We start from the raw sequence: 13132 nt of genomic DNA on the forward strand, positions 1-13132 counted from the left end.
TTACCTTAAAAAGTAGAGGTAGAAATCGGTAGGCAGCGGAGAGGAGGAATCATTAAACCAATGCAGTTTGCGGAATGGGCAGCACTGGTTGCACTGATTGTGAAGGTGGATGGGTCGGTTCGGCTCTGTCGGGATTTTAAACAAATAGGAAACCAATTTTTGCAACTGGATAAATATCCAGTCCCTTGTTTAGAGGATTTTTATGCGAAGCCGGTCTAGGACTGTCCTTCAGGAAGCTGAACATGAGCCAGGCCTACCTGCGGTTGTGATTTGATGAGAAGTCTCAAGGTTATGTTACAATTAAAGCCCATAAGGATTTATACCAATATGTGAGACTGCCATTTGTAGTCTGTGTCATTTTTCAGTGGACGATGGAGAACATTTTACAAGGTCTACCCCATGTCACCATTTATCTAGATGGCATGCTAATGACAGGGAAAAATAATAAAGAGCACTTGGAGAACTTGGACATAGTTCTTAGATATTTCTGCAAGGCAGGTACAGGCCTTAGAAAGAGAAAGTGTGCGTTTCAGGCACCCCAACAAACCTACTTGTGCTACAGAGTTGAAAAGACCAGGTTACACCCTTTGGATGATGAAATGAGAGTGATCAAAGGAGCCCTGGCCCTCATATCTCAACCGGACCTTAGGTCTTTCCTTTTAATGGTGAATTATTCCAGGAGGTTCACATGTAACCTGGCCTTTGTCCTGGCACCCTGCTTTGATAAAGGATCAGCCTTAGAAATGACCTCATTGCCAAGGTGCAGCCTTTAGGGAAGTGAAAAAGCAGCTGTCACTATCTAAGGTGTCGGCCCACTCTGATCCCAAGTGAGATGTGGCACTGACATGCAATGCCTCCACGTATAGCAACAGGATAATGTTGGCTCAGAGTTGGCGCAATAGAGAGGAACGCCCAATGGCGTATGTTTCCTGGACTTTGACTGATGCCGAACACAAATATGCCTACATAGAGAAGATGTGGTGTGAGAAAGTTCCACCAATACCCTTATGGACATAAATTTGAACTAGTGACAGACCACAAACCCCCTGCTGGACTACTCAAAGAGGAAAGGCTGTGATGCCCTAGCTTCACATCAATTTCAGCAGTGGGCTCTCATTCCGAGTGCGTACAATTACAGGTTGGAGCACCATCTAGAAGGCCAAGTAACAAACACAAATGTTTTGAGCCCCCTTCCGCTGGCAGATACATCACCAATTATGCCATCATTGCAAGAGTCCATTCTAGTTTCAAACTTCCAGGATACCCTTCGGGTCACCACAGATGATATCATACCATCGATCCAAAAAGATCCCGTCCTGGCGAAATCAAAGCAGCTGGTGGTGATGGGGGAAAAGAAAGGGCCAAGACATACAGAATTGAAAGCATTCTGGACCTGGAAAGACAGGATCACAATAGTGGCCAGCATATTATTATGAAAAGAGTGATTGTCCTGTAAAAGGTCATTGCAAGATACTGGCTGAACTCCACCAGGGTCATCCAGGAGTGTCTAAAATGAAGTTGTCAAGATGTTATGTCTGGTGACCAGGATTGGATGTGGAAGTAGCTGCATTGGTGACGCAGTGCCCAGAGTGCCAACAAGGACAAAAATTACCATCAGCAGCTCTCAAACATTTGTGGGAATGGCCGGGTAAACCCTAGGTTCGTTTACACATTGACTACACCAACCCTTTCGTGGGCTCAATGCTCTTAGTTGTGGATGCCCTGTCAAAGTCACTGGAGGTGCATATAGTTCATGCATCAAACATGGGGACGATGACAGAAAAGCTGCAAGCATCTTTTGCAATACATTGTCTATCAAAAGTGTCAGTCACAGACAACAGGCCATCATTTACCAACAGGGAATTTGAGTCGAATGGCATTCAGCACATAAGGACAGCTCCATACCATCCGTCATCCAATGCCTGATGGAAAAAGCAGTACAAACTTTGAAGGCTTAAAGAAATGGCCTCTAACTTAACTCAATATCAAACTGACCTGGTTCCTATTTGACTATTGGACTACGCCTCATGCAACTACAGGGATAGCTCCAGAAGAGTTGCTAATGGGGAGAAGACTCCACACATCTGATCTTCACAGACCTGGCTGGAGAAAAAAAGGTAATTGGGCATCAGGAATGCCAGTGCCGGACACAAAACTGCTCTAAGTGAGAGAATCAGTTTAATTCAGGGGGCGAAGTTTGTTGCCGAAACCACAAGAATGACCCTAACTGGTTGATGCGAGGTCAGGTCCTCTAATGTACTATGTTTGGGTAGGTGAGGTGGTTCTGAGCAAGCATGTGGACCACATAAAAGCTACAAACTTTCAACTGAGGCAGGTGCAAAAATACCTGGTCCCTGAGAGCAGCCAGAAAGGCTGTTGGAGCTGGTGGGTTCTTCCATTCTGTCTAGCATCAAAGGAAACTCAGAGCCTGAGATAGACACAGCAGATATCGCAACCTCAGTGCTTTTAGAAGAGATTAAATTTCTTCCGAGATTCTCCAGGTGCAAGACACAGGCTACGGCCCGGTACACACCACCTGTGTCCGCGGCTGAGTCGGGGGAACTGGACCCGCTGTAAAATCGCCCCGGGAGAGGCTACAAGAAAAAGAACAGGCCTAAGTCCTTGGACCTAGAGGCAATACTGTGTTACCTCCTGCGCAATAAGAAACAGAATGTCAGCTTGTCATCTTGAGGACCCCAACAGATGTTTCTTGCAAATATCTACTATGTATAAAGATGACATTCCTCAGGCACAGAAATGGCTGGACTAATCTTACACAGCTAGCAAGTGATCCAGGCTGAGATGGAGCATGTATCCTCTTTGTATCTTCCATCTTTATATCATCAAGTAACATGCTATCGTACAGTGATGATGTCATGAACATGTCTCTTAAGGGAATACTTGTCAGGCTTGCTGTGAGACCCAACACTATGATGGGAGGGCTACAGCTAAAATGCATCAAGGCGATATAAAGAATTGCAGATACGTCTTTTCAGATAATAGCAACACATGCAACTAGGTGATTACTTATTATCAATTACAAGAGAGTAGATCACTTTGTAGGTCCACAGACTGATATTAAATTGGACACATGCAAAAATCAACTTTTATGTAAAATGTAGTTCCTATTTTTGATTCTAGTTTTAGCTACCATAAAAACACTAAAATAAAAGGATTGCTGGAACTATCAACTTTGTAAAATTACATTCATAATAGTAGGAATTTGTAAAATTGTGACTTCTCGAGGAGAGGATAAGTCATTTTACACATGTAAATATAAGGATAGTTAACTTGGCATGATTAAAAGTAAATAACTTAATCACCAATTGGATCATGAAGACAAAAAGACAGCTACAAGAGTCTACAAGGAATGATAAGTGGAGAACAGAAGATAGTTCTGCATGACTTATGCAACTCAAGGAAACAAAAATGTAACTGTCTTTTCAACAGTTCACAGATCACCATAGTGTAACACTTATTCAATTTTAAATTATGACAGGAGGCTTTGACCTGTTTAATGTCCACCAGCTCCAACATTCTGAGGACAGCTCAGCCAGTGTTGAAAGGGAATATCTCACTTCAGTTTTCAGAATCCAGAGTTTCCACAATTAATTCTTCAGCAAGCATTTTGTTGCACATTTTGCCTGCACACCACAGGAAACAATTTGTTGTATTTCTCTCACAAATGCACCTCCCCAGCTATAACATCAACATGTAAAGATCCATGGGTATGATTTTGATCTAGCATAAAAAGCAAATAAATGACTATCCCCGATGCTCTTAACTGACGTCAAAATCCTCCTGAGAACAAAAATTATTCCTTGAGACCTACAAATGAATGTTGTTGAATCCAAGTTCAAAGCTTGTCTCCACATTGTTCTCATTCTGATCGTAGCCAAGTAGAGCAAGCTGTATCTGCAATTCCAACAGCTCATGATGTTCGTCAGCACGGGCGGCCGGAACACATTCAGCGGATCCTGGAGGAAGAATGTCAAAAATGAACTAGATCTCTCTAGGAGTGTAATTTTCAAAGGCAGAATTATTCCAAATCAAATGCAGAAAAGAGTGGAGATGCTCAGCAGGCCTGGCAGCATCTGTAGAAAGAGAAACAGAGTTAATTTTTTGGAGTCTGATATCATAGAGTGCTCACAGTGTGGAAGCAGGCCATGTGGCCCACTGACTCCATACTGACCCTCCGAAGGACATCCCACCCAGAACTACCCCCTCTACCCTATCCCTGTAATCCTGCATTTCCCTTGGCTAATCTGCACATCTTTGGACTGTGGGAGGAAACTAGAGGAAACCTATTCCAACACGGAGACAATGTGCAAACTCCACACAGACAGGTGCCTGAGAGTGGAATGGAACCTGGGTTCTTGGTGCTATGAGGTAAGCATCGTGCTACCCAAATTACTCCTTCATAACTGAAAGTTATTGGAAAATGTTTTCTTTATACTTTTGATAGAGGCCGAGGACTAGTGCAAAAGACATATGAATCGTTAATGGTGGAGAAAGAGAAAGTGAGATGTAAAACGTACATAAGTTACGGTGTGAAAGGGAGGGAATGAGTAGGGACTTTATAGTAGGAACAAAATAAAGCAGAAGATACAAAAATGACAATGGTGCTGTGGGTGGGGTGGGCACGGGTGGCGGTGCATACTGAGAAAAAAGATCCAACAACGTATGCTCAGTTTCTGAAGATATTGAGTTCAATATTGAGACCTTGAGGCTGTAAAGTGCCTAAGCAGAAATTAAGGTGTCATTGCTTGAGCTTACATTTTGTTTGGTGGAGCACTGCAGCAGGTTCAGAACAGAAATGTTAGTACAAGAGCAAGGTGGTTTATTGAAATGGTAGGCAACTGGAAGGTCAGGGTTTTTCCTCCTGACAGAATGGATATGTTCTACAAAACAGTCACCTCATCTGCATTTGGCCTCACCAATGTAAAGGACAGTGCATTGTGAGCAATGAATACGGTAGACTAGATTGAAGGAAGTACAATTCATATACTGCATCACTGTTCAGTAAAACACCTGCAATGTTTGTTGGACCTTGGATATTGAGAAGATGCATGAGAAAGTGTAACACGTCTGCGATTGCTTGGGAAGGTGCCATGAGGAAGTGTCGAAGAGTTAGGAGTGATGAAAGCATGGACCAGGATATCTTGGAGGGAACCCTCCCTCCAGAATGCTGACAGTGGGAGGGGGAGGGGAAGATCTGCTTGATGGTGGCATCCTGTTGGACATGTTTGAAATGGTGGAGGATGATCCTTTAAATGCAGTAACGAGTAAGGTGGAAAGTTAGGACAGGGGAACCTTATAATTACTATGGAAAGCTAAGGAAGGGGTGAAGGTAGAGGGACAGGAGATAGGTTGGACATGGCTGAAGGCTGTCTCAACCATAAAGGGAAAGAAACCTTGGATGAGAAGAAAGGAAATAATTTTGGAAGCAGCCCAGACAAAGGTGACATTACCTGAACAGATGTGATGGAGATGGAGGAACTGGGAGCATTTTTGATTTGTTGATTTGATTGACAAAATGTTTGATTATTCCACAAGGTCTATGACAAGATATGATGGACCATTTATGCGGAGGTCACATGGAAACAGAATAAAACAGGAGATTGGTGAATGAATTCTACTATTGGCCGAGCATCAATAAGAACATCATGTTGTATAAAACATATCAAGTCTATCAACTTCAACAATGAAAAGAATCTCTCACCCCACACAAAATTCCTTCTAAGTTGGGAGAACAAAACCACCACTTAAACTCTCCAAGCATCCAAATAACTGAATATTTCACCAAATACCTTCCTGTAAGCAAAATCAACAAATTAGCCAGTGCAACTGTTGTTGACACATTAACCACTATTTTCAGTTATGTTTGTAGAGTGTTCAACATGTTACATCGTCTCCTCTATATCCTCAATCTAATTCTCTCACTGAGTTCAAAATAGACTCCTCAACCATCAAGTGCAAAGATATTTACCAAAACTTTTGAAGAACCATATTATTTCTATAAGCTCCTCTTCAAGGCAATGGTTTACCCTCACAGCTTGCTCTCATGTTTGGGAGGCAGATCCCTGTCTGTTTGACAGAGAGTTCTTTCAGCACACACTCTCACTGCCCAGTCTTATATAAACAATGCTTTATTACAAAGGAGGAAGAGCTCTCCTTAGTTAAACCAGAATGAAGCATCAAAGTCTGAGATCATCATACAAATACATGGATTCATGCAATGAAAACACGTGGGATTGGAGGAGATAACGTTCCAACTTTGTATCCAGCCCAGGTTGTACCAATTTCTCACAAAGTACTGTCAAATCTTATGATGAAACCGACAACACATCTGAGTTGTTTTTGATCAAGCATCCATCCCTCGAGATGATGAGTCAGATGCTGGAAACATAACATTAATCAGCAATCATACATCAACAACACTTGATGTACATCCATCCGTAATGCTGGCACAACACAAGGTGACAGTGCACAGCCAAGTTATGATAACTGTGTGAGGGCTAGTCTAGTCATTTTATGCATCTGCCAAAGCATTGCCTTCATGTGTATCCTGCATATGGGAATAGTTTCTTATGCTTCAAAGGGTCAAAAGGGAGGATTATTATAGCATGGATCTCAGACAAGTATTTGCACCTTTAACACAGCCAGATGAAATAAGAGCATGTGAAATTCTTGTATAATGGGGCTGAAAGTTGACAAATCCCCAGAACCTGATAGTCTAAATCCCAGAGTGTTGAAAGAGTTGTCGACTGAGAGTCAGTGCATTGGTGATTTTCATCCAAAATTCTGTGGATACTGGAATGATTTCTTGGGATTATAAGATAGCAAATGTTACCTCTCTATTTAAGAAGGCAGAGAGATAAAGAGAAAACTGGGAACTACAGACCAGTTATCCCTACATCAGTAGCAAGATAAATGCTAGAGTCGTATAAAGGATGAGACAGATGGGCAACTGATTGCTAGTGAACTAACTGGGCTTGGTCAGCAATAAATTTGTGAATGTAAAATTGTACATAACAAACATTAGAATTTTTTGAAGATGTAGTTTCAAAATTAATAAACAAGAGTGGATGAATGTAGTTATCGTAGATTTTCAGAAGTGTTTTGATAAAGTCTCCCTTAGCAGATAGTTTAGAAAAATCAAAACACATGGGAAATGAGATAATGTACCAGCACGGGTTAATGATTGGCTAACAGACAGACAACGGAGAGTAGATATAAATGAATCATTTCCATGATGTGGCTCGTGGGGTTCTGCAAGGATCTGAAGAAGGACCTAGGCCCGAAATAACAAAATATGTAGCTGGATGAACATAGCAGGCCAAGCAGCATCTCAGGAGCACAAAAGCTGATGTTTCGGGCCTAGACCCTCTGATGAAGGGTCTAGGCCCGAAACGTCAGCTTTTGTGCTCCTGAGATGCTGCTAGACCTGCTGTGTTCATCCAGCTTCACACTTTGTTATCTTGGATTCTCTAGCATCTGCAGTTCCCGTTATCTCTAGGCCCAAAATGTCAGCTTTCCTGCTCCTCTGATGCTGCTTGGCCTGCTGTGTTCATCCAGCTCTACACCTTGATATCTCAGATTCTACAGCATTGGCAGCTCCTACTATCTCTAACAATTTGAGCTCACCTCATCACAAAATGCACCAATGATTTATAGGTAGCGGCCAAATGTAATATTTCAACCTTTTTGCATGATACAAAGCTGAGTGAGAAAGTGAGTTATGAGGAAATGTATGGAAACTCAAGCGGATTTGGACAGACTCAGTGAATGCGCAAGAATGTGGGTGATGGAATGTAATGTGGAAAACTGACATCTTTCCCACTTTTATAAGAGAAACAGATGTACAGTGTATTTCTGAAACGATAGGAGGTTAGAAAGCGTTAAGTATAAAAAGGGACCGAGGTGTCCCTGTGGATAAGTCACAGAACACTCACATGCAAATTGCAGCCAGCTATTAGAAGGCTAATGGCATGTTAGCCTTTACTACAAGTGAATTTGGGTGCAGCAATAGTAAAGTCTTACTTCAATTGTATAGGAGCTTGGTTATACAGCACCTGAAGCAGTGTGTGCAGTTTTATCTCTTTATCTCAGCAAAATGATATCGCCATAAAATGGAGTGCAGTAAAGGTTTATCAGACTTGTTGGTGGGATCATCCTTCTAAGAAAGGTTGGCCAAACTGGGTCATCTCATTAAAACCTACAAAGGATATAGACAGAGTAGATGCAGGGAAAATGTCTCCTAGATGCCACTTCAGTCTGAGACAAGAAGTTATTTTTAATCAGGTTTATGAACCTTTGGAATTCTCAACCACAGCCTTCGATTATCTTTGAGGTAGAAATTGATAGATTATCAATTATAAGTATCATGGGGATGGAGTGGCTAAAAGGCATTGACTTGTTCGATTAGTAGTGATTGTCGTGAATGGTGAGGAAGGTTCTATTAGCTGAAAAGCCTACTCTGTTTCTGTGTTCCTTTAAGATATCTGTATCTTAGTCTCTTCATTCAAACAGTTATTTTATTACAGTGAGCAAGACAGACAGCCAGTCTGCTAGTCTGTTTGTTAGTCAACTCTGAATTTAATCTAAGTAAGCATATAACGCAGAATGTATATGTAAGTGTAACTTCCAGATTTCTGTCTTGTCTGGCTATAGTATGTGTTATATGGACTAACATGTATAATGTGGAAGTGTGGTTTTCTGTACCATGCCTGATTTTCTGCTATTGAATTGACAGAGAGAAAAACCAACAAGTGGCCGCTGAACCTTTTACTGCTGCAGCGACAGTCCCCATTTTCACAGCTGCTGAATGGTACGTTTGAAATGACATGGTTTTATACGTTACTGTTTTAAACAATTATCCTCCATCACACACACACGTGATAAGAGCCAATTTGTGTGAGTTTGTTTATAAATTGTAGTCATTGCTTTATTAATTAGCTGCACTGCTGAGATTTGAGAAATTGTGGGAAAACTGAAGGGCAGTGAGACCAGTGCAGTGTGATTGATACCAGGATTAACGAACATAGAATCACTCACATGTTGCATTCAGTCAGTCAAAAGGAACATGGCAGCACATCTGTTTCAAACTGGTATACCTCTGATATCCTGAAGTTCAAATGATTTCAGGAAAGCTCCGTCTGCTAGGGGAATTTCTTTGTCACTGCAGGACTGATGTGATTTCAGAGCTTCTAAACTCACTGTCTCTGAGCTTTTACCTGTTAATTTGCAATGCACAAAACTCAGTGCAATTAAAGTTGCTTTAACCTCAATGAATTTCACAGCTGACTGACTGTAACAAGGACTCGGTGGGCTCCTGGCACACATTCAGTTGTTGTGTTCAAGACAATCTTTCCTCAGTTTCCAACGAACTGCGGGTGACGCCACTTGAAACCAGAAAAGCCTGTTAGCACAAACAGATGGTCCAGCAGGTAATTTGCTTTCCTTGTGCAATGCACCACATGTTAATTTTTCAGTCAATTTCCTTGTAATGTAACAGTTGGAATGGCTTCACAAGGTATTGATATTTGTTCTGGGCCAGTACTGATCCATACTGACCTATCGTTTAGACTCTGCAAACATGTGATGGTCAGCTGCCTATACTGGGCAGGTGGCATGCCCCTTTTCTCAATGTAGAGGAGCCAGTTGCAAAGACAGCATTTCATTTACTAATGACAATATCCCCCCTCAAGACTCCTGTATTTCTCAAATCTTCCTTTCCCTCATTGTATCATAGTATTTTTGACATTTCTAAAAAATTACATTAACAGCCCTACGGAATTCATTCAAAATTTCAGTGTTGATATGTGATTGATCAACAGACTGGAGCCAGGTTGTACTTTTTAGTGTGCCACATAGTTAATGGGCACGGGCACAAGCCTGAACTGATGATGCTGTGGGTAGTGTGGATTTCCCTGCAGTCTCCAGATAGATTTGTAATTACACCTTTTAATCATTGACTCTGAAACAGCCTTTTTTTTATAGTTTATATTGCCTGAAGATAATAAACATTAAACATTCAGGTTTTCTGCTTAAGTTCTGTCATATTAAATCCTAGATTTGTACAAAGAAGTTCTACCTGTAGCATTCTCATAAATCCAAGCATCGTCTTTGCACACACACACACACACACACACACACACACACACACACACACACACACACACACACACACACACAAACACACTTGCAGAAATTCTGCACTAAATTGACACCACCTGCATCAGTGCTCTTCATTATTTTGTGCATAATGCACGGTAACTGTGTAACTTCTCAGTCTGTCCCATATGGATCTTTCCTGTCAGCTGATAGCAGCCTAAAGCAGTTTGCATCTTCAGCACAGAAGAAATTCAGGAACAGTGGAATAAACAATAGCTGAAGTGGACTTTTCGCTTTTGTAGTTAGATAAGTAAAAGTAATTGGGCTAACTAAACAACTGTGGTGACAGGAGGAGTTTTGAGCTGTTACAGAAACTTGGGAAGACAGATGTTTACAAACCACTGTGCTCTGCTCTGTCAGTTAGTAATATCATTCTCACCCTTCAATTGTCAGATGAAGGTTTTATTATGTGTAAAGTGGTAAAGTACAGTATTCCCCTTCCAGACACACTATATTGTCAACATTGCTGTCTGCATCCACAGGCTGTGATACCACCAATTTAGTTATGTAGTTTGTTCCCACACATTCATCAAAACATACATTTGATCTGTATGAGTCACTAGTATCAAAAAGAATTTCTATGTTCATGCTGGCAGCTAATACCTGGAAGGTTCTGGCTTTACTTTAAAGCTCCGCATATCTTTTATGGTATTATGTACAAAGTCTCAGGAAGAGCACAATTTTACACAGGTGAGTGACACCAAACATGATTATAGAACTAGGAGACTGTTTAGATCTTGGTTGCATTTTCTTAATAGATGTAAAGTAACTGTGTAGTGGAACTTCATCCATTCCTACATGAAGCTACACTTATTCTGTCTCATACCTTTAAAGCCATTTGTGGGAAGATACAGAAACCCTAAAAGTTCAAAGTTAGTTGGTATGGCTAAGGATAATGGATCTTAGAAACAAGAACTGCCTGTACATTTTTGTTTCCTCACTTGGATCGAAACTATGAAATCATTTCTTGAGTTGTGTTTTCCTGAACGTGGTTCTCCTCGGTTTTGTTCATGTTCAGCCCAAGTGAGGCAAAGCACCGTTGTATGATGTCTTTTAAAAAATCCTCGTTGAGATCAACAGCCCACAAGTGAGATTTTTATTAAAAACTGCAAAATGCCAAAATTGCAAAAACAAAAATTTTAAAAAGCTCAGCAGTTTCATTTGTTTTTTTTTTAACAGAGAAAAGATAAGGTAGGACCTTGTTTCTTTTCAGTAGAATTGAAATTGGGTTTTACTACGATTAGAAAATGTGAACAGGCAGGAGAAAAGAAGCAACAATGGAGGCAAACCTACAGACTGTTAGCAGAATGCTGTAAGATGGTAATCAATCAGTAATATGATGCATTTATTTACATAGTATTTACAGTAAAAGAATCAGATCATTTGGCCCACCAGATTTAGACTGATATTTATGCTACATTTAAACCTATCTCTAACCAGCTACATTTGCCACCATCACACATCGATCTATTCCTTTCTGCCCTGTGTGATTATCAAGCTTCTTCTTGAATTTATTAATCTTGAATGTGAGCAAGTCACTTCAGCTGTGCTCCACAACCACTGTCTGGGTAAAGAATTTCCCATGGGGCTTACTTGTGCCTATCTGACGGAAGAAGTCACAAACAGTGGAGGCTAAAATGGGAGAATGAGAATGTGAGGGAAAATGTATGGGGTTTCTTGTAGCACAGTCGTAGCATCCCTGCCCATAGGCCGGGTGGCCTGGGTTCAATTTCCACCTATTCCAGAGGTGCATCCTATCACATCTGAATAGGACGATTAATAATACCAAGAGGTAAGAAAATGACTGACTGCACATGCCAAATTGGAGCTGATGGCTCAACCACATGAATATCAAAAGTAGGTTCCAAGATGTAGAGAGCATGCTTTAAATATGAATGTGTAAGATAGCGTCTTGATAAAGGGGCTTGCACCAGGAAATCCGACAAATATCAGTTCTGTAGAGCACTGAGGGTATGAGGTCGATCAGAGGCTAACACTGGTTTGACAATAGCACTGTCATTTTCAACTTGCCCGCTCTACAACCTAGCTCAACCTTGCAGGAGTTGGCATGTTATGTTGAGGTTGTAGAGGGCATTGGTGAGTCTCATTTTGGAGTATTGTGTCTAGTTCTAGTCACCGTGTTATGGGAAGAATATTATGAAGTTGATAAGGCTCAGAAAAGGTTTACTGGAGGGTTTAAGTTATAAGGCGAGGCTGGATGGGCTGGGACTTCTTTCACTGGAGTGTAGGAGATGGAGGTGTGACCTCATAGAGGTTTACAAAATCATGAGGGGCACAGATAAGGTGAATAGCAAAGGTGCTTTTCCCCAGAGTGGGGATTTCAAAACCAGGGACATATTATTAAAGTGAGAAGAGAAAGATTTAAAAGGGACCTGAGGGGCAACATTTTCACACAGTGGGCACTTTGTATGTGGAATGAATTGCCAGAGGAAGTGGCGGATGCAGGCACAGTTTCAACATTTAAAAGACATTTGGCTAAGACATAAATATGAAAGTTCAGAGGGATAGGCGCTAAATAACTTGTTTAGTTTGGGAAGCTTTGTTGACATGGACGTGTTTGACCGAAAGATCTGTTTCCGTGCTATGACTCTTTGACTCCATGACATTAATTGGAATGAAGGATCGCTTACCAATTCAGTTATAAGGGATCAAGAACAATTTACGTCTTAGTTGTTGGATCTTTGATTCTGGCCTCTGATGGAATTATATGAGTACATTAGAGACTTAACCTAAACTTTATTAATGTTTCAATAGCCTTCAGAGAATTCTCTGGTCCAAGTCAACATTATTCAGGTTCTTTTTGATAGATTGGAGCATCTTCCCTACTACTGACCTAAAGCTGATGAGTCTGCCGGAACCAAAATCTATGGAACTGTGAAAGGTCTTTTCCAAAGTATTGACTATCTCTTACAGCGCCCTTCTATAATACTCTGGA

At 41.1% G+C, this 13132-nt stretch overlaps 1 protein-coding gene across 5 annotated transcripts in view; it reads left to right on the top strand.

The window, feature by feature from the left end:
• The window catches only part of dlgap3 (discs, large (Drosophila) homolog-associated protein 3), a 690985-nt gene that overhangs the window by 385803 nt on the left and 292050 nt on the right, over window positions 1-13132 (top strand). For all 5 annotated transcript variants that reach the window (XM_048558167.2, XM_048558163.2, XM_048558164.2 and 2 more), the window contains exon 3: window positions 8756-8830. The gene's annotated coding sequence lies outside the window, so the exon portion shown is untranslated. The remainder of the gene's footprint in view (window positions 1-8755; window positions 8831-13132) is intronic.

Source organism: Stegostoma tigrinum, chromosome 24 (assembly GCF_030684315.1).
Source record: "Stegostoma tigrinum isolate sSteTig4 chromosome 24, sSteTig4.hap1, whole genome shotgun sequence".
In the NCBI taxonomy this organism is placed as follows: Eukaryota; Metazoa; Chordata; class Chondrichthyes; order Orectolobiformes; family Stegostomatidae; genus Stegostoma; species Stegostoma tigrinum.